The sequence below is a fragment of the Nomascus leucogenys genome, chromosome 13, assembly GCF_006542625.1.
Source record: "Nomascus leucogenys isolate Asia chromosome 13, Asia_NLE_v1, whole genome shotgun sequence".
NCBI lineage: Eukaryota > Metazoa > Chordata > Mammalia > Primates > Hylobatidae > Nomascus > Nomascus leucogenys.
The window spans coordinates 59,075,524-59,094,364 of NC_044393.1; the positions used below are offsets into that span (position 1 = coordinate 59,075,524).

At 34.7% G+C, this 18,841-nt stretch overlaps 1 pseudogene; it reads right to left on the reverse strand.

The window, feature by feature from the left end:
- Positions 1-640: 640 nt before the first annotated feature.
- On the reverse strand, positions 641-1,858 carry LOC100604419 (annotated as a pseudogene).
- Between the last annotated feature and the right edge of the window lie 16,983 nt (positions 1,859-18,841).

Consider the following 18,841-nt stretch of genomic DNA (forward strand, 5'->3'; position numbering starts at 1 on the left):
CCATTAAATTTAAATTAAATAAGTTTTAGCATTCTGTTTTAAAGTTTCATGTTTTTAATAGCCACAAGTGGTTCAAGGCTATTATATCAGACGCTACGGATATATAACATTTCTCTCATAGCAGAAAGTTCTATCAGACACCACTGGTCTGGAGCAAACTTGCTTTTATATTTAATGTTTAAAATACTTCTTTTTTTCCCTTCTCAGTTGCTTCTCAAAAGCTAAGATTTTTGTGAGAAATGTTCCCAGTAAAGTCATGTGACTTTACTGATTTATTTATCTTTGCTTCGTTCAATCACATGGCAGATATCATGTATTTTACTTAAGAATATTTGTGCATATAAACCTGTTCGCACTTAGGCAGATACCTTAAAGACAGGATTAGCGCATTCTCATCTTTGTATTTCTGGAGACACTTAACACAGTGCTTTACTTATCAACAACTACTTGTTTAATTATTGTGAACCAATCAAATCAACCTAAACTCTCTAGAAATTATTTATATAGGGTTCTTTTGAACTACTTCTTTCCAAATTCTATATTTTTGCCATCACTATTTAGAATATAGTTTTGTCTGTTAAGTTTTGAAAGACTATCTAATTTTTTTTTCCAGTGGAAAATAACTTTTATTGAGACCCCATCAGCTGCAAAATCTGTTTCTGGCATTAAGCTCCCTCTTGCTTTGCAGTCTGGTCTTTTTTAGTGGTTCCATGAATGCTTTCTTCTCCTCCATGGTCTGGAAGGGGCCAAACCTGGAAACAGTGTTGATGAACTTAAGGTCAGTCTTCTCAGAGCAGGACGCTTAGACTGCACCACCAAAGGCTTGCGGAGCTGAGCACTCACTTCTTGATTCCCACCACACAGCCTTTCAGCATGACAAAGTCATTGTTCACTTCATTATAGTGGACAAAGCCACCCAGAGGGTTGATGCTCTTGTCAGACAGGTCATCATCAGTGGAGGCATTGTTCTTGATCCATTTTTCGTCCTTCATAAGGTAGCCATGCCAATGTTATAGATCTTCTTGTTATTCTCACTGCAGTGATGGTAGCCTTTCTGCCCAGCACATGCCACAGAGAAGGCCGCACAGGTAGGATGCCACGTCCTGACACAAGGAGCCTTACACAGCCTTTGGTGGGTCTTGTGGGTCAGCTTCTTGGTGTGCCAATGACTGGTGACCCCTTTTGTAGCCTTTGCACTTGGTCACCTCAATGGCATCAATTACCCTGTCCTACCCAAATATTTGGTTCACAGGTATCTGCTGCTCTGGCATTTCCCGGGCCCAGTCCAGTTTCTCAGCCACAGTGCCTCAGTTCACCTCAATCTCCATCGGGGTGCCTTCTTCTGGCACAGAGGAAGCAGGCACATCTGAGTATGGGCAATGATACAGATGACTTGGCAGTACATTTTCATGCTGTTGAATTCCTTCTCCAGCTGCTTGTTGCCATCCTCATTCTGCCATTTCTTGCAGTACTTGGTAAAGGCCATCTTTATAGATTATGCCAGTTCTTATAGAAGCACCTTTGCATTCATTGCTGATGTGCTCAGCAAAGACAGTCTTGAAGGCCTGGAGGCCTTGAGGGGTTTCCATATAGCCACTATGCCCACAACTACCATGGGCAGTGTCTCCACAACTGTCACAGCCTCTACCACTTCCTTCTTGTTCGCCTTGGATCCTAGGCTGTCAGTTTCTCACATGATGTAGGCCATACCAGCCTTGTATCCCAGGAAGGCTGTGAGGTGGAATGGCTTGGAAGGTTCATCCTTAGGGAAGCTCTTCGCCTTCCCATGAAGCCTGCTGCTGTGCTTCCAAGGCAGGAAGCCTAGGGACCCATGCCAGGGAACAGTGAACTTCCAGTGAGACAGCACACTGTCACATCCCGCTGGTCATAATTGTAAATCTTAATTGTATCATCTGTCTCGATTCATTCTGTCAGTTGTAGACATAACTGACAAAATACAAATACATGGTTTATTTATTTCTCAGAGCACTAATTTTTTATTGCTCTGCTGGCATCTAAATACGCTGATGTAAGCTTCTGGTTGCTCTTTGGGATTATAAAATCCTAGAGAATAGATGCCATATTATCTAATTAAATTTGCCTATATTCTTGCATAGAATTTTGCTTATTGATTGCTTCATTTTGATGTTTGTTGCCACTTGCAGTACCTATTTGCAGAGAAAATCCATACATGCAAGTGGATCGCTCTTCAATATTGGAAATATATTCTGGTTGAACTTCTCTTCCATTTATTTAGCTAAACATTAATAGAAGTTTTGAGTAGAGTTGGCCAAAAATAACCCTGGATTCTTTCACTGGAGATTTAAATCTTCCTTGATGTGATTCACAGACATTCTTTATGTATTGCTTCTTAACCTGTTGCACATCTAAATAACAGTACTATTATCTTCCTCAAATTTTATGATTTTCTATGTATGGATTATAAGGAGCACTTACTAAGCTGATGTTTATCTTTGCAGAGATCGTATGGACTCTAAATTATCACCAAATTATCTTAAAAATTCTGTCAAACTATGAAAGAATATAGTTTAAACGAGCCCAAGATAATCTTTCATAAATATGTTTATTAATTCAGGTCATGTATTTTTAATACATTTTTACCTTGAGGTATCAAACAATAGTTTCATTTTCTTTTGAATAAAGATACCTAAAAACCTTAGTCAAATATATGATGAGCTTTTATGTCTAAAGTGTTTGCTGAACTATGACACTCAAGAGTACACCACATTTTCTTAATAAGGGTGAATAAACAAAGTTTGAACACAAATAATTTCCGACTACTGATATCCATTGTTACATTTCTCAAATTCAAAACAAAAGTATGTCAGGAATTAAAGTTCAATAAATAATACCTAATCATTAGTTATTGAATGTTTAAAATCATATGATTCCATACATTTTGTTATTCATGTCTACTAACTTTAGATTTTTAAAGTTTAAAATAGAAAATGTAATCTTACTTTCTTTAAGCTTTAATTAAGGACAGAATATTCAGAAGTGTCTAACACCTGCTTTATAATAAGTACCGCATTATTTCAAATGCCAGATGGACCAATTAAAATATTCTTTCAGATGATGCAAAATCTTATGATGTAGATTGTTTTTTTAATCCAAATTTAAATATGCACTATAAGAATGTAAAATTATCTAAGTACATGTTAACGAAATAACTTCATTTTTACCATGAAGGGAATGCAAAGGACTGGGTCTTTTTTTTTTCACTCCTCCATGATGACCTCCCCATTCTTATCTTTCAATTTCACTAATGCTTTACTACCTGAGTTCTTGCTTCCTCATGATTATTGCTGCTAGAAACAGCTAATATTTTACATGGCAAATGAACACCCTAAAACAAAGAGAGAATTACAGGCTTTTAATCTACAATTAACCAGAAATTTAAACTGAGGAAAGATAAAATGTATAGAAAAAATATAGACAAAAATTTGTATATACTTTATAAAACCTATAACTTCAGCCAGCTCCTATGTTTATACCGACTATTTAGTTACCATTTATTTCATTCATGTAATAGGAACCCTATTAGTAGCTCCCAACTGGATCATCCATCTAGTACATATTTTCCACACCCTGAAGGTGTAAGTTTGGTGGAATTTCCTCAAAAGCATTATTCACAGTCCCTAACACCTTTTTTACACCCATTATTTGTAAATAGCTGATTACGCATAAAGTGATTGGGTTTACCTATATCTGGTCACTGATTCAGAAAATAATTTCACAATTTTATTATCATCAGGCAAAGATAATAGCTTTATCCTCTGTTTTGGTGATTTGTTTATATCTAGTTGATAGCATTTAGTGCCTTCTTTTCCATTTTCGTGTTATACACCTTTCTTTTCCAATAACCTCTAAAGTCCTCTGGGGTTGAGGCCTGGTGTCATCCGTCTTTGTATCTCTGATGCCTGGCACCATGCCTAGAACACTAAATGTTTCCAAGCATTTGGCTGTGGGCTATGGCATATGTGGCTCTTAGTCTCATCAGTATGTAAGGCTCCATCTTTTCATACAGACAAATACATTTACCAGCATCACAGGGGGCAACCTTGGTATGGAGCAACGAGAGCTACTGCCTAAGCCCATGGCTTGGGGAAATTCACACTACTATTCAGCAGTGACCCAGAAAGACCAAATACTGGTTGATTCATGTTTAAACAAAGCCTTTTGACTTCTGTATACAACAAAAGCAGCCTGTCAGATGAGATATTATCATGTTAACACAGCACTGTGTAGCCCCTGTGTTCTGTTTCTTCTTTCTACATAAAACTTTTCATTGAGGTTCTTTAAACACACAGTTTGCCTTTATTTGGTTTGAATACATCTATTCATCTATGTATTCAGAACAACCCGAGATCACAACCTGAGGGCTATAAATATGTTTGTAGACTCATAGGTATCTAATTTCATCTTGAAAGCATCCCATATGTTTTAAAGTCTTTGAAGTCTGGAGAGCTTGGGAGACTACAGTTGAACAATTGTTCATACCCTTTCTGACATTAGGAACACAATGGTCAAATCTTATATCTAATAGTCTAAAGCTACAGCCAAATAGGATGCTCAATGACACATTTAGTTACAGAAGCTAGTAATCTCCCAACGAGATGGGAGAGAAGGAGATCACTTTTTAAGTGAGATCTTAATCAGGAAGTTAGCTTTCCCCACAAAAGATTCAGGACAGATTGGAGAATGCACAGTGTAGTTTACAGAGCATAACACTGAGTTCTAATAAGATAGAAAAGAAGAAACTCCATTTTCTCCTAGATATAGAGACAAGTCATTCTGAATAATAGTAAGTCAATCAGACAGCAAGATTTTTTCTATCAATTGGAAATAAGAAAGGGCTATGTGCCAAAACATGGATTAAATTTCAGGACTCAGAATGAACACTAAGAAACCTTATGAACAAAAATAAAATTTGCATAAAACAAGTGTGTGTGTGTGTGTGTATGTGTGTGTGTGTGAAAGAGAGAGAGAGAATGCCAGAATATCACTTGATATATACTTGTTCCCACAGAAATAGAAGAACAATATGAACCAGGTGAGAATAAAGACTACTTATTTAAAAACATTTCAAGAGTTCATTAGCGTGGAGGCATAGAAGTTTATATATCACTTATCATTAAGAGTTCAGGCCAGATGCGGTGGCTCACGCCTGTAATCCCAGCACTTTGGGAGAACGAGGCAGGCAGATCATGAGGTCAGAAGATTGACACCATCCTGGCTGACATAGTGAAACCCAGTCTCTACTAAAAATACAAAAAATTAGCTGTGCTTGATGGCACATGCCTGTCGTCCCAGCTACTTGGGAAGCTGAGGCAGGAGAATCACTTGAACCCAGGAGGTGGAGGTTGCAGTTGCAGTGAGCCAAGATTGCCCCACTGCACTCCAGCCTGGGTGACAGAGCGAGACTCTGTCTCAAAGAAAAAAAGAAAAAAAAAAAAAGAGTTTATACACACACACACACACACACACACACACTCAATTTGTTTTCTTTTATGAAAATTAGTTTTGTTATTATCAACCTAAATTCCCATCAATGGTAGAATGGATAAAGAACATGTGGTACTTAAACACCAAGCAATACTACGCAGCCATAAAAAAGAATTAGATCATGCTCTTTGCAGCAGCATGGCTGGAGTTCGGAGGCCATTATCCTAAGCAAACTAATGCAGTAACAGAAAACCAAATACTGCATGTTCTCACTTATAAGTGGGAGCTAAACACTGAATACCCATGGACACAAAGAAGGGAAGAGCAGACACCAGGGCCTACCTGAGGATGAAGGGAAGGAGGAGGATGAGGATAGAAAAACTACCCATTGGGTACCATGCTTATTACCTGGGTGATGAAACAATCTGTACACCAAGCACCCATGACATGCGATTTGCCTATACAAGAAACCTGCACATGTACCCCTGAGTCAAAAACAATAGTTAAAAAAATTTTAAAAAACATGTGTTGCTCTTGACTTACAACCCTCGACTAAAGAAGCCCTTCAATAATTTTTATAGAAAATGTTTCATACTGAATGGACTTTCCCCGACTAATGCAGGTGGGAAAAGTGGGCAAATCTGGATGCAGCACTCTTGAGAATCTTGTTTTACTAGAACATAATTATTGGGAGTACTCTACATTATACCATATCCTGTGGAGTAGGAAGACTTAAAAACATGTGGCACCTTATTTCTATAGGTGGCAGTGTGAGGCAGATACACTCAAGAGTGAAGTTTAGATGCATGCTCTTCTTCATTCATCAGTGACCTGGTTTATTTCAGCAAATCTGTTGAGCCTCAAAAAGTTTTGTTAGACTATAACCTGATAAGCAAATAGAACTTAAATTTCTGTTGAAGGTGATGTTCCTCGATATTGTATGTACTAGAATACGTGATCTGTGAGGCTCTTTCCAGGACTACATTTTCATAGTATATGCACATTATATTTATATGTATGTATGTGTGTGTGTGTATATATATATATATATGTATATGTGTGTGTGTGTATATATATGTATATGTGTGTATGTACATAGTAGTTTCAAAATTATCCCCAGAGACAGAAGCTCCAGCAATAATGGCAATTCTCTTAGTGACCTTGAAAGAGGCCACTCTAAGGGCTTGTACTGACAATCACAATGCCAAGAATCATCAGCATAACTTTTAAAATCAGTTTTATTTATTGAAGCTAAAATCAATGCCTCAAAAAACACCTTAATTTATTTTTTCAAATTCACATGAGGGAATTTAGAAACTATTCCTCCTGCTGAAATTAGTCCATGTAAAAGAAAAAAACCCCTAAACTTTCTGGTATAGAATTATTTTCCATAAGATTAGGATTTATATTGATAGAAATCCAAGGAAATTTCTTCCTTCTGTGTTATTCTTGCATCTTAGAGGCCCATTCAGTAAACCATACTTCTTTTAAATTTATCAACCCTACTGTCTGATAGCCTAAAGTTTTCACTTTTTATGTATTTTAATGTATTTATTAGCAGGCACATATTTAGCATCAACTATGGGCAAGGCTGTATTCTAATGAAAATGATAGCTGTATAGACATTTGATACATAGCACTTTCCTAAAGGTGCTTAAAACATGTTTATTATGTTAAATTATATAAAACAAAGTAATAATATATGCAATGTATATATCACCAATGTATTAATGCATACACATATATGATACTACAATCACAAAAATCTGTGTTTTAAGCACCAAATAAATAATCATGAATGCAATATAGTATGTCAGATTTTTTTCACCATGAAGTGAAGTAGTTAGGAAAAGCTTTATAAACAATGTGGGAATTTAATTGTGTGTTGTATTAGTCCGTTCTCACACTGCTATAAAGATCCTACCTGAGACTGGGTAATTTATCAACAAAAGAGGTTTAATTGACATTGACTCACAGTTCTGCTTGGTTCGAGAGGCCTCAGGAAACTTACAATTATGGCAGAAGGGGAAGCAGGCATGTCTTACATGGCAGCAGGACAGAGACAGAATGAGAGCAAGAGCAGGGAAAACTGCCTTATAAAACCATCAGCTCTCATGAGAACTCACTCACTATCAACAGAACAGCATGGGGGAAACTGCCTCCATGATCCAGTCACCTCCCACCTCGTTCCTCCCTGGACATGTGGACATTGTGGGGATTATAATTTGAGGTGAGATTTGGGTGAGGACACAGAGCCAAACCATATCATGTGTTAAAAGTCAATAAACTTCAAATAAATTTAGAACTTCAGTAGATCTAAAAAATAGCATAATAAATAGGCTAACATATAATGTGTCTAAGACACTTTGAAGTGACAAGAATAGACTAGATTTGTGGGAAAGGGAAGAACTGAAAGATCCATTTGGTGAGGTAAGTTAAACTCAGATGCTGAAGTTTTTTGTTTCCAGATAAGGAATCTTTGACTGTATTATTTTATAGAAAATTAGAAGTCATGGTAGGTTTTTCCCAAAATAAATTATTTTGAATACAATTTTATGAGGTTTAGTCATAGATGAATTCATATCAGAGTATTAGAGAGAAAGAAACTGGAGATAAAACACTTGCTCAGGGGCTTTTTCAAAGCCTGTGCCTGATGTGATTTAGAGCCTGACCTATATATTATTAGAACAGGAGGGAATGAACGCTTTCAAAAGATGGCTTTTTGAAGAATTGGCAGGTCTTGATAAAGGATTTGTTGTGATGGGGCATAAAATATAGAATAATTCAGGTTTAATCCTGGGTAATTGAAAGGTACTTGTATCATTAATAGAGAAAAGGATATTTGTTTTGAGAAGTAAGGATATCTCCATTATACAAGTTGAATTTGGGGTAACAGTAGATCATCCAAATAGATATGATTATTGAAATATGAAGACATAAAACTTGAGATACATATGGATAACGATGCCTGAACAAACAGTAAGGAAATTTGCTAATGAGAGATCATTTGTGATGATCAAGACTGCAGGCTTCATGGAAGAGTAAAAACAAAGCAGATTTGGGGCAGTAGGAAGAGAGAGGGAGATATGTAGATCAAGTGTATTTAAGAAACTTTACAATAAAGAGAAGAAAAAATAATAAAAAATATGGGTAAGCCAAGATAAGTTTTCTTTTTTTTTCCACAAAATTCTCTATATGTAGCCAAGTTGTTATTCATGAGTGAAGACAAAATTCATTCTCATACATGCGATGCCTTAGAATATCTGTCACACAGATACTTTGCTGAATATATCACTTGAAATTTCAGAACAAATAAAGAGTACCTGAAATCCAGGTTTTAAGAATACAGAAATACCAGGAAAAAAAAAAACACTCATAAGTACTGAAACTTTTTAAACCTACAGAAATATGTGTAAAAAAAAAATGTGTGTATATATATTAATATATTTTACATATATATATTTGTGGGTATGCTGTATCAATACCTCTAGGGCTTTTAAGAGAAATATGAAAAATTAATAAAAAATTAAATGACATCTATCATGTGAGTATAAGAAGTGATATAAATTTTTAAAAGATACTCATCAGAAATATTCCTGAAATGTAAATGTGGGACTCTTTGGACCTAAGGAGCCATTCAACGTGGCTTCCTAGGTTAACCTGCCTGCCCTTAAAGGAAGCTCTTCTAGAAAGGGTTGTCAAGTTCTTAGCAGAAGAGCCAATTCCTTTGAGTGAATGTCATGTTTCACTGAAGTAAAAGAATGAAGACAAAATCAAACAATCTGAGGTGTGGACTACAGTTTACTCTAATTAGACATTCAACTAGAGCCCTAAAAATTAGTAAGATCTCAGTTAATAACCTTTAAATAGAATTAAAGGACTGGGCCTAAGGTAGTCACTTTATAGCGTGTTTGCAAATGTGTCATGAAATTCATTCTTTCTATTTAATAGTTAATTAAAACTTTAAAATTCTCTTTGTAAGGGTTTTATTGGGTGATGTGGCTATCCCACAGGAAATATTTACTCAGAGAATTTAATGGCATAAAATTAATTTCCACTGAGATGATTTTGATTTAAAATTTAAGAACATCTGAACAGTCAGTTTCTGAAAAGGTGTTAAAGGCCTTCTGGCTATTTCTTTCATCAACTTTTGTTTTGCTTTTACTATCCTACCTCATATCTAGCAGGCATGCTATAACATGTCCAGGAGTCTGAAAAATAAATGATTGCAGCTGTCAGTGCCTCCTGCCTGAATTCTTGAGTTTCTTTATGAATATTCTGGCTGTGCTGTGTTTTCCCCTAGAAAGTTATTTCTAAAGGAAGCATGATGGCTCTTTCATGTAAATTAATTTCTACAGCTGTAACTTTTACGCTTAGCCTGGGGCTCCTCTTTGTGACTTTTGCATTTATTTAAAACATAGCCTTTTGAAAATTATAATTTATTTTTATTGAGTTTAAGCTTTACTGGAGACAGCTTGAAATTATTACTGGAATTGCATTTTAAAAACAACTAATAAACATGTCCCTCTTAAATAATTGCTTGGTGACTATTTTGCCACTCTGGCATTCTTCATTTGAACAGGCTGCTTCCAGTGCAGCCTTCATCTGTTTGCCCTTGTCCTCACCACTCTTCATTCTCTTTGGTGGCTTTTTTTTTTTTTTAAATTAGCCTAAGGAAACTTTTGTTCAAACACATGCTTTAGCCCAAATTAAGAAATGTTATATTTTGAGTATTTTGGAAATTCAGGCTTTCCAAAATTGCTGTGATCATCCAAGATACTTTATTCTGGCAAACTAAATGTTCTTAAACTATAATTAAAAGAGTTTTTTTCTGAGTTATCAAAGTATTCTCAAAATTTTGTCAATGCTAGTCACTTTGAAAACTATACTCTGGTTTCACTAAGTGTAGAAACTGCTACAGTCATTTTATACTCTTTATCTTCTTGATATAATCTTAAATTCTACCTAAAGCCATAAAACCTTGTTTTATTATTGATTTTCTGAATTCTATTTGGAAGGAATATTTTTTTCAGACAGCCAAATAATAGATATCATTGGGAAATCTCTCTTTAGAATTTATATTCATCAACACTGCAGAAATGACAATATTAAAGACAGTGATTATTCTTTTTATTAAAGTAAACAACTATTTTTTGACATTCCACATATGATAAAAACTTTACTAATAACTGGAAAAAATAGATTACATAGCAGTACGGTGTTTAAAAAAGAATATTTACTTTTAGGCAGCTTACATCACATCATGAAGTATAACTTGGCATCTAGAAGTCAGAGGGAACAAGGTTCAAATCCTAAGTCCTCTACTTATGAGCTGTGTGGCATTGGATGACTTCGCTAACATCTCTCTACTTCAGTTTTACCATAGAAAAAGTGGGAGCTATAACAGTACCTACCTGAAAAGGCTGTGGAGAAGATGAAATGACAAAGCGAGTGTAAAGTGGCTGGGGTAGCACCTGGCAGAGTAAGAAAGCTGCTACAGATAGTTGTGGAATTACTACCTACATTGACTTTTTTCAGGTAGTGCTTTCAAATCTGTGTAAAGATACACCAGATGTATTTACACAATAGTTTTCTACTGAGTATTCTACACACATACATCTCTTTGTATGAATTTATTAATGGTAAACAAATACGAGGTCTGACTTTTGGAAAACTCAACTCTGGAAAAAAAATCTTCTTATTAACATTGAACATTTGGGTAGGTATAATTGATATTTCATTGTTAACTGGCAAATCCCCTATTTCTTACAGATTCAAGCATTTCCGAGTTGACCACTTGGATTTGTTATTCTGTGTAGTGCATATTTATGTCCTTTATGTCTATTGTGCTACTTGTTTTCCCCACCTTTTTAAAAGTTTAACAACGTGTACAAGCTTTTTCTATTACACGTATAATAACCCTCTATCTGTTTTTTGGTGGTGTGAGCAATGTTCCACAAATCTGTGATTAGCCTACTGACTTTGCTAATTTTGTTTTGTTTTTATTTTTATTTTTTGCTTCACAGAACTTCCTAGTTAGAAGTTCCTAGCTATAGGGTGACCTATGTATTAATATCCTTGTCTATAAAACAAAGATGATAATAACTACCTTATGGCCATTGTTATCAGAGTTCATATAAGTAAAGCACTTTTTAAAAACAAATCATTGACACATCATAAGTGCTCTTATGACTTCCTAAAGAAGATGTCATCAAATGTGTTTTTCTTTTCCCATATACATTTTAAATTTTCAGTTCTAAACCCAGAATAATCGTATCTCTATATTGTATATCAAATTTTCTATATGTTCTTGCAAAATTGCTAATGTCTGTTTTTTATTTTATATTTTATAGGACTTTTTAATTCTCTGATACTAGTATTTTTCAAGATTTCTAGTTGTTCTAACACTCTTTATGAAATAATCCCTTATTTTCCCACTCAGTTGAAATGCTTGCCTTGTCATTTAGTACATTTGTAGGTTCTGAGATGTATTTCTGAATTTTCCTTTCTGTATCTCTAACCCTAAGCCAATACTCTCTTGATTTCATTACAGTGGCTTTATAGTTTTTTGTGATACTTTCTGTTGTTATATCTCTCTTCTCTATTGTTTATTTGAGAAGCTTTCTTAGGTATTTTTGGCAATTTATTATTTTATATAATTTGCCCTGTTTTATATCAAAATCTAATTTGTATCCTAATTGAAATGGTATGATATATGTATATTTATTTTTTAAATGGCTTCTGAATTTTACCAGGTTCATTTTCATCAATTATTCATATAATCGTATGCTATTTACATCTTTCAATCTGGTGATATAATGGATTATATAGGTTTCCTGATACTGAAATACTCTTGTGTAACTGAACAGTCTAGCCTGAAAATACAATTTAAAACTTTTTTCTTTTTTCCCTAGTCTCAAGATGTAACCTTGAAGCTTAGAGCAGAAACCTTTTTTTTCATTTTCCTTAGTCTTCAAATATAGCCTTGAAATGTACTTTCTTTGAAATACCATTTCCCTCCCTTTCTCAACATACACTCCCTTACACTATGAACATTTGTCTAACTGTATGCTTCTACGTAATTATGTGCTTACTTAGAAGTTCCAGGAACTAATCTTGAAACAGACCAAGCATAGACAGCCAGCTACAAAAGTCCAGAGATTATCTCAGGTCAGTTAGTCAACAACCCAGCCATTGTTCAGATGACAGCAGCTCACACTCCAGGTGGACCATGGCTCCAGATAACCACCAGAACAAGACACTCCCACCTTGTACTCAGCAGCCTGCCCCCATGCCTCCCATTGCAAGTTCCCCTTTTTAAGCTCTCCTCCCCAGCCTAAAGTGTGAAGCGGTTGCTTTGGAAGAGAATCTGGCCGTTTCTCCATTACTAGTGTTGGTTAATAAAGTCACTTTCTTTCTACCATACCTCACTGTTGTCACTGGACTCTGTAAGTGGTGAGTAGCCAGACCTGCATTTGGTTATAATATTTATTATTTATATTTATTTTCTTGTATTATGATAGACATATGTATCTTGGAAAACATCTACTTTAAAAAGATTTAGGTTGCCATATAGTTAATAAATATTTAACTATTAATATTCAATAGTTACATAGATATCATAAAATAGTCCTACTTTCTGTTGGTAAAAGAGGCTCTAAATGTATCCAGATAATCAATTTTATTCATTGTATTATGCAACTTCTTTATCTTCTCACTTATGTTTGTCTCTAGCTGTCACGTCCAAATGTGAAATATATTGAAGTCCCCTAGGATAATTATAGTTTCATCAAGTCCTTGCATTTCTAATAGGTTTTGTCCTGTTATTTTCCTGCTAAATTGTGTGCGGCCTGCAGAATTTGGATGTATATATATTTCTATCTTTTATCATAATCTAGTGCTTTCTGGAATTATTTAGTTCTATTAACCTTGAAAACTACCTTCTCTGGTAGTAATACATCAACTCCCACTTTCTTTCTATATGAATGTTTCTGGAAACTCTTTGTTAACTTGTTTTCAACCTCAGTCTATAGCACTTTGCCTTAAATATGTTTCGTGTAAACAGCTTATAGTTATTTTTTCTTTGTCTTTATTAACCCATTGTGTCTTTTATATTTTTTTAGTAATCTGAAAGTTCATCTAGCTGTAGTCTGAATGCAGTGATGACCCACAGTCAGTGAGTTCAAAGTGCTGAAACTTTCTTGGCACATGGTAGGAAGAAGGGGAAAACATTCATATATGTGTGTATACACACACAAACGCATGCCTATATATATATACCCACGCCCCAACCATCTATATCTCTAAAATCTCTGCCAGAAAACATTGGACAATGGAGAATGTTTCATTTTGAAAAAGTCTTGTATTTGTACAAATACAGTATTTTACAGAATCATTAAGTCTATCAAATAATCCTGTAATAAGGGAAGAAACAAGTGTGCATCAGATAATTGAAATAAATCAGCCTGAAGATTGTCATAAATACTTGAAGAGTAACTAGAGATATTCTTTTTTTATTGACATTGATTTTCCTCTTTAGCCTCATATATATGTTGTGTTTATCTATCTCTCTATATATAATCTATTTTTAATTTTGTTATATTATTCTTGACCAAAGGAACCTCACTCCTAGTTCTGTCTTAACATGCTGTATAATATTTTATTGACTTCATTTTTGTTACCAATTTTTGCTTATTTCATCTATTTTATTTCATAAGACTTAACTTGCCTTAAAGCATTGAGAGAAAACAGGAATTGATGCATAAACCTTTGCATATATATCTATATTCATGAAAAGACATGACAGTTTGATAGAGAATTCAACTGGATTTTTCATGTATCCTTCCGTAAAAATATATTTAATGAAAGATAGAAATTTTCATTGAAAATGGAATATAAGAATCAAGAGTATCTTCAAAAGGTAGTTACCAGGGAAGGGTGAAAATGCTAAATCTAAATCTGAGATAATAACTTAATAACTGGAACAAGAGACAATGCAGTGTGGATTATTTAATAATAGAATCAATCTGGTGGTTCTGACTGAATTTCATTTATATCTGGATTCTATTATATTTAGTTTTAGATTATATTTTAGAAGCATAGAAAAGACATATTTTTAAGAAACCCCCTATTATATATTAAATATACATATAATCACCTATTTCAGAAGTTTTCAATCTTTATATGCACACATACATGTACACACAAACATCGCTAGAGAGAGAGAGTTTAAATCATCTAGTAAAATTTCTACTATAGCTTTGAAAATTGCTCTCATTAAAGGAAAAAAATTTGTATAAGAAGAGACAAATTCGCTAGACCCTTCCTCAGAAATGTGAATTCAGTAGATCGGCTGTTGGAGCCCAGGAATCCACATTTTAAGAACTCTGATAATTTGGATGCAGTTTAGTGCAACTATACTTTGATAAATATATTGTTTCAATCACCTGATGAGCTCAGTTTCGTTTTTTTTTTCTAATACTAGATATTTGTTTTTAGCTCTATAGCAGAGATAAAAATAGTGTAAATGTCTCATCCTGTGAAGATAACACAAGAAACAATATATTTAATTAGTATAATAGCAAGCACATAGTATGTGTTCACTATGTGTTAACTTCTGTTTTAATCAATCATTTTCGATTATATCAATGTTAACATTACACTATCATTGTCTAGTTAGGCACTTGTTCCCCTTTGAACTATAATTGCCCTGAGTGACGAGAATGCTTCTTTTCTGCATATGTACCTCTAGAATCTGGCTTAATGTCCGACATGTTATGTGTTCTCAGTTTATTTGTGTTAAATAAATTAACAAACTGAAGTGTGCACACAGAAAAACCACGGAAGCTAAGAGGAGAGCTCAGACTACGCTAGAAGGTAAAAGAGTTATAAAAGAGCCAGCTGATAATTTGACATAACAATGTGAGAAGATGAACATCTTGAGGCAATGCTTCCCTCGTCTCCTTTCATAATCTGGTTGAGTCCCTGGTTGTCTCCTCTGGGGAAGAACAGCAACCTCATCTGCTCATACATGGACCCCATTCACTTTGCAGCTCTATCCTTGCCTCTGTTACCACCCACTCAGACTACCCCCGCTCCCTACCTTCGCTACTCATTGGATTTTGTATCCCTCTACTGAAATAATTATATGGTATTAAACCAAAGATAATACCATTGTTCTTTAAACTAAATTCCTAATAAAAGCACATTAGTGGAAAATTTCTGTAAGAAAAACATGTTACTAGATATGTTTCTACAATTTTATATCTTGCTTGTTTTTTTCTAAGAATATCCTCTATGATACTTTCTTAAGAGTACAAGCACAATTAAAACATTTATTAAAATGCATTAAAATAACAAAAGCAGCTATTGAAACAACACTAAATATCCTCATCTATAGAAAAATATTAAAAAATATTTCATTCATAAGCCCTGTTTTAAAGCTAAACACAGCCCATTTTAAATATTTCCACTAAATAACCTTAAATTCAAAGATATATCTATAGATTAAAACATACATTTTAAAATAATTATGGTGTTTATATCATTTGAGGCAACAATGGCAAGTTTACTAAGAATTAGAGTTTGCTTCTAAAAATGTTACTACTAATAAAATATCAGATAATTTGGGCATATTAAATAAGTTGCCACTTAATTATTGCTTTATTGCACTCAGTGATAAATTGAAAGAATTATTGCAACTTCCCAAAGAAAGTAAATTATCCTGAAGCGCATATTATAGTTTAAGAGTATAAGATTTAATACGTATTAAAAATGATTTATTGTAATTATCATCTTCCTTTCCATGATGATAGCTGCTTGAAGAAGGTAAACTCAATGATTTAATCTCTCCTACAGAAATGATATTTTCTAGCTTCTTGCTATATGCATATTTTTGTTGTCATGTTTTTCACTTTAATTTACTGTAACTGACACTACGTGATGTTAATATTTAGTCAGCAAGAATTTTCTCAATGTGTATTTTTAGAGGTTATGATAAATTAAGGCACTGAACATACGCATGTCAGTTTTCTTGGCAGATTCAGCTTCTAGATCAGCTCCCAGGTATTAACACAAACAGAGTTGATGCGGGCATCATATTGGTGATACTGTGATACAACGTGGTAACACATTAGCTATGCTGTGAAACTGCATAACAGATGCAAAGCAAGATAAGAGGCTCTGAATTTTAAGTTAAATATTACTTCCAAATCATCTGAAAATGACTTAAATTATGAACAGTACAAAATTCTGTTTGGAGCAGAATACATTCATTAAACAAATGTTTATCAAACATCTACTAGGTGCCCAGCCCTATCCACAATACTCGTAAATCAAAGTTGAAATATCACTGTCTCTTCTCAACACAGCTCACTGTCTAGCGACTACCAGGGAATCATAATATGGACATAAATACTAACTTAGGAGTCTGCAAGTTGGACGGGCAAGGTTTTTCATCCACCTTGGGAAATCAAGGAGAGTTTTCTAATAGAGGTAGTATTTGGACTGATGTTTGGAGACTGAGTGTAATATCAGGTAAACTGAAGTGTGCATGACTTGGAACTGTTAAGGGCATTACAAGAAAGTGAATGATATGCACAAAGTTTAGAGAGATGTGCCAGTTAAAGAGGATGTTAGGAATTTGCTAGTAGTTCAACACGGCTGAACTTCATGCTGTGTGTAAGACAGCAGTGAGATATGAAGCTAAATAATTAGGGTCAAAGTACAGAGGGCCTTATGTGTCAAACAAAGGAGTTTGTCTTTTATTCTGTAAATGGTGGGGACACATAAAGGGATTTTATAAAAAATAAAAATAGATAACATTTATTAAGCACTTACAAGATGCAGGCACTACACTATGTTGTATGTATGCATTCCCCATTTGTCCCATAAAATGAGCTATAAAATAGGTATTAAATTATATCAGAAAACTAGAACCTGGAAAAAAAGATACTGGCCCAAAGCCACTTCATTTATTAGCAGATCTGAGCCTGAACCTTAATTTTTTAAATTCTAAGTTCTCTTAACCGGTGGTATTTTCTGACCCAAAGGAAAGTCAAACAACCCATTAACAACATGTGAATTGCCACTGTGGCAGCAATGTTGTAGAGGGACTTCAGGAGTATAGGAACACAGACAAGAAAGTCACAAGGAAGCTTCTTCAGTAGTAGAGGTGATGACTAATATGCATTTCAATCAGAGATGGAGGAGAAAAAAAAAGATTTAAGATACAGATTTAAAAAAAGAATACATTAATCAGGGAGGGCCCTGACAAACAGCAGAAAGCATATGGCACATTCAGTCTACATAACAGAAAGCTTAATAAAGGCACTCTTTACAAAGATATAGGCAAGTTTAGGAAAATCATCCAAGGGTTTGGAATCCAGAGCTTGCAAAAATAGGGGTGGATTGCTACCCATAAGTCTTGAAGAGCAAGGGGATGCTGCCAATACTGGAACTCAGGAAAGCAGCAGGGAGAGGGCTGCCCCAGGAACATTGGCATTTGGTAGAGGGACACAATTAACTCAGTGATCTCTCAGGAAGACAGGAAAAATCCCATTATTCTATATGCTGCCTGGGCCTCCTCCAGAAGAACTTAACCTGAAGCCAGCAAGCAAGGATTATCACTGATTCAATCTACGAGCATTAGCCTCTCTGGCAGAGAGCAGGGTGAAGGAGGGCAGAGTAGAGAAGTAGAGAGGCAAATGGAAAAGACCTAGTTCAAGCTAGAATATGAAGGTTAAGGTGACTGGGAGAAGATAAGGAAAACGGGGAAATGATAAAGGTAAAAAAACTGTTAAAGAAATGGTTTGAGGTTTGATAGTAATAAATAAAATGAGTTAAGAAGATAAAGTTGGTTTTTTCTTTTTTTTTCTGGGTTGGGCTTATTTCACTTAGCATAATGTCCTTGCATGTTGTTGCGAATGGCAGGATCTCCTTTTTTTTAAAAAAAATAAAAAACCTAGTAGTATTCCATTGTTTATGTATATATAATATAATTTCTTTATCCATTCATCCACTAGTGAACACAGGTTGATTCTATATTACTGTGAATAATGCTGCAATGAACATGGGACCACAGACATTTCTATGAGGTGCTGATTTTATCTCCTTTGAGCATAAACCCAGAAGAAGGGTTGCTGGGTCATACACTAGTTCTGATTTTTAATTTTTTGAGAAGCCTCCATACTGTTCTCCATAGTGGGCATATCAGTTTATATTCCCACCAACGATGTTCAAGCTTCTCTTCTCTCCACACTCTCACCAACACTTGTTATCTCTTGTGTTTTTTATAACAGCTATCCTAACAGGTGTGAGGTAGTATCTCATTCTAGTCTTGGTTTGCATTTCTCTGATAATTAATGATATTGGGTAG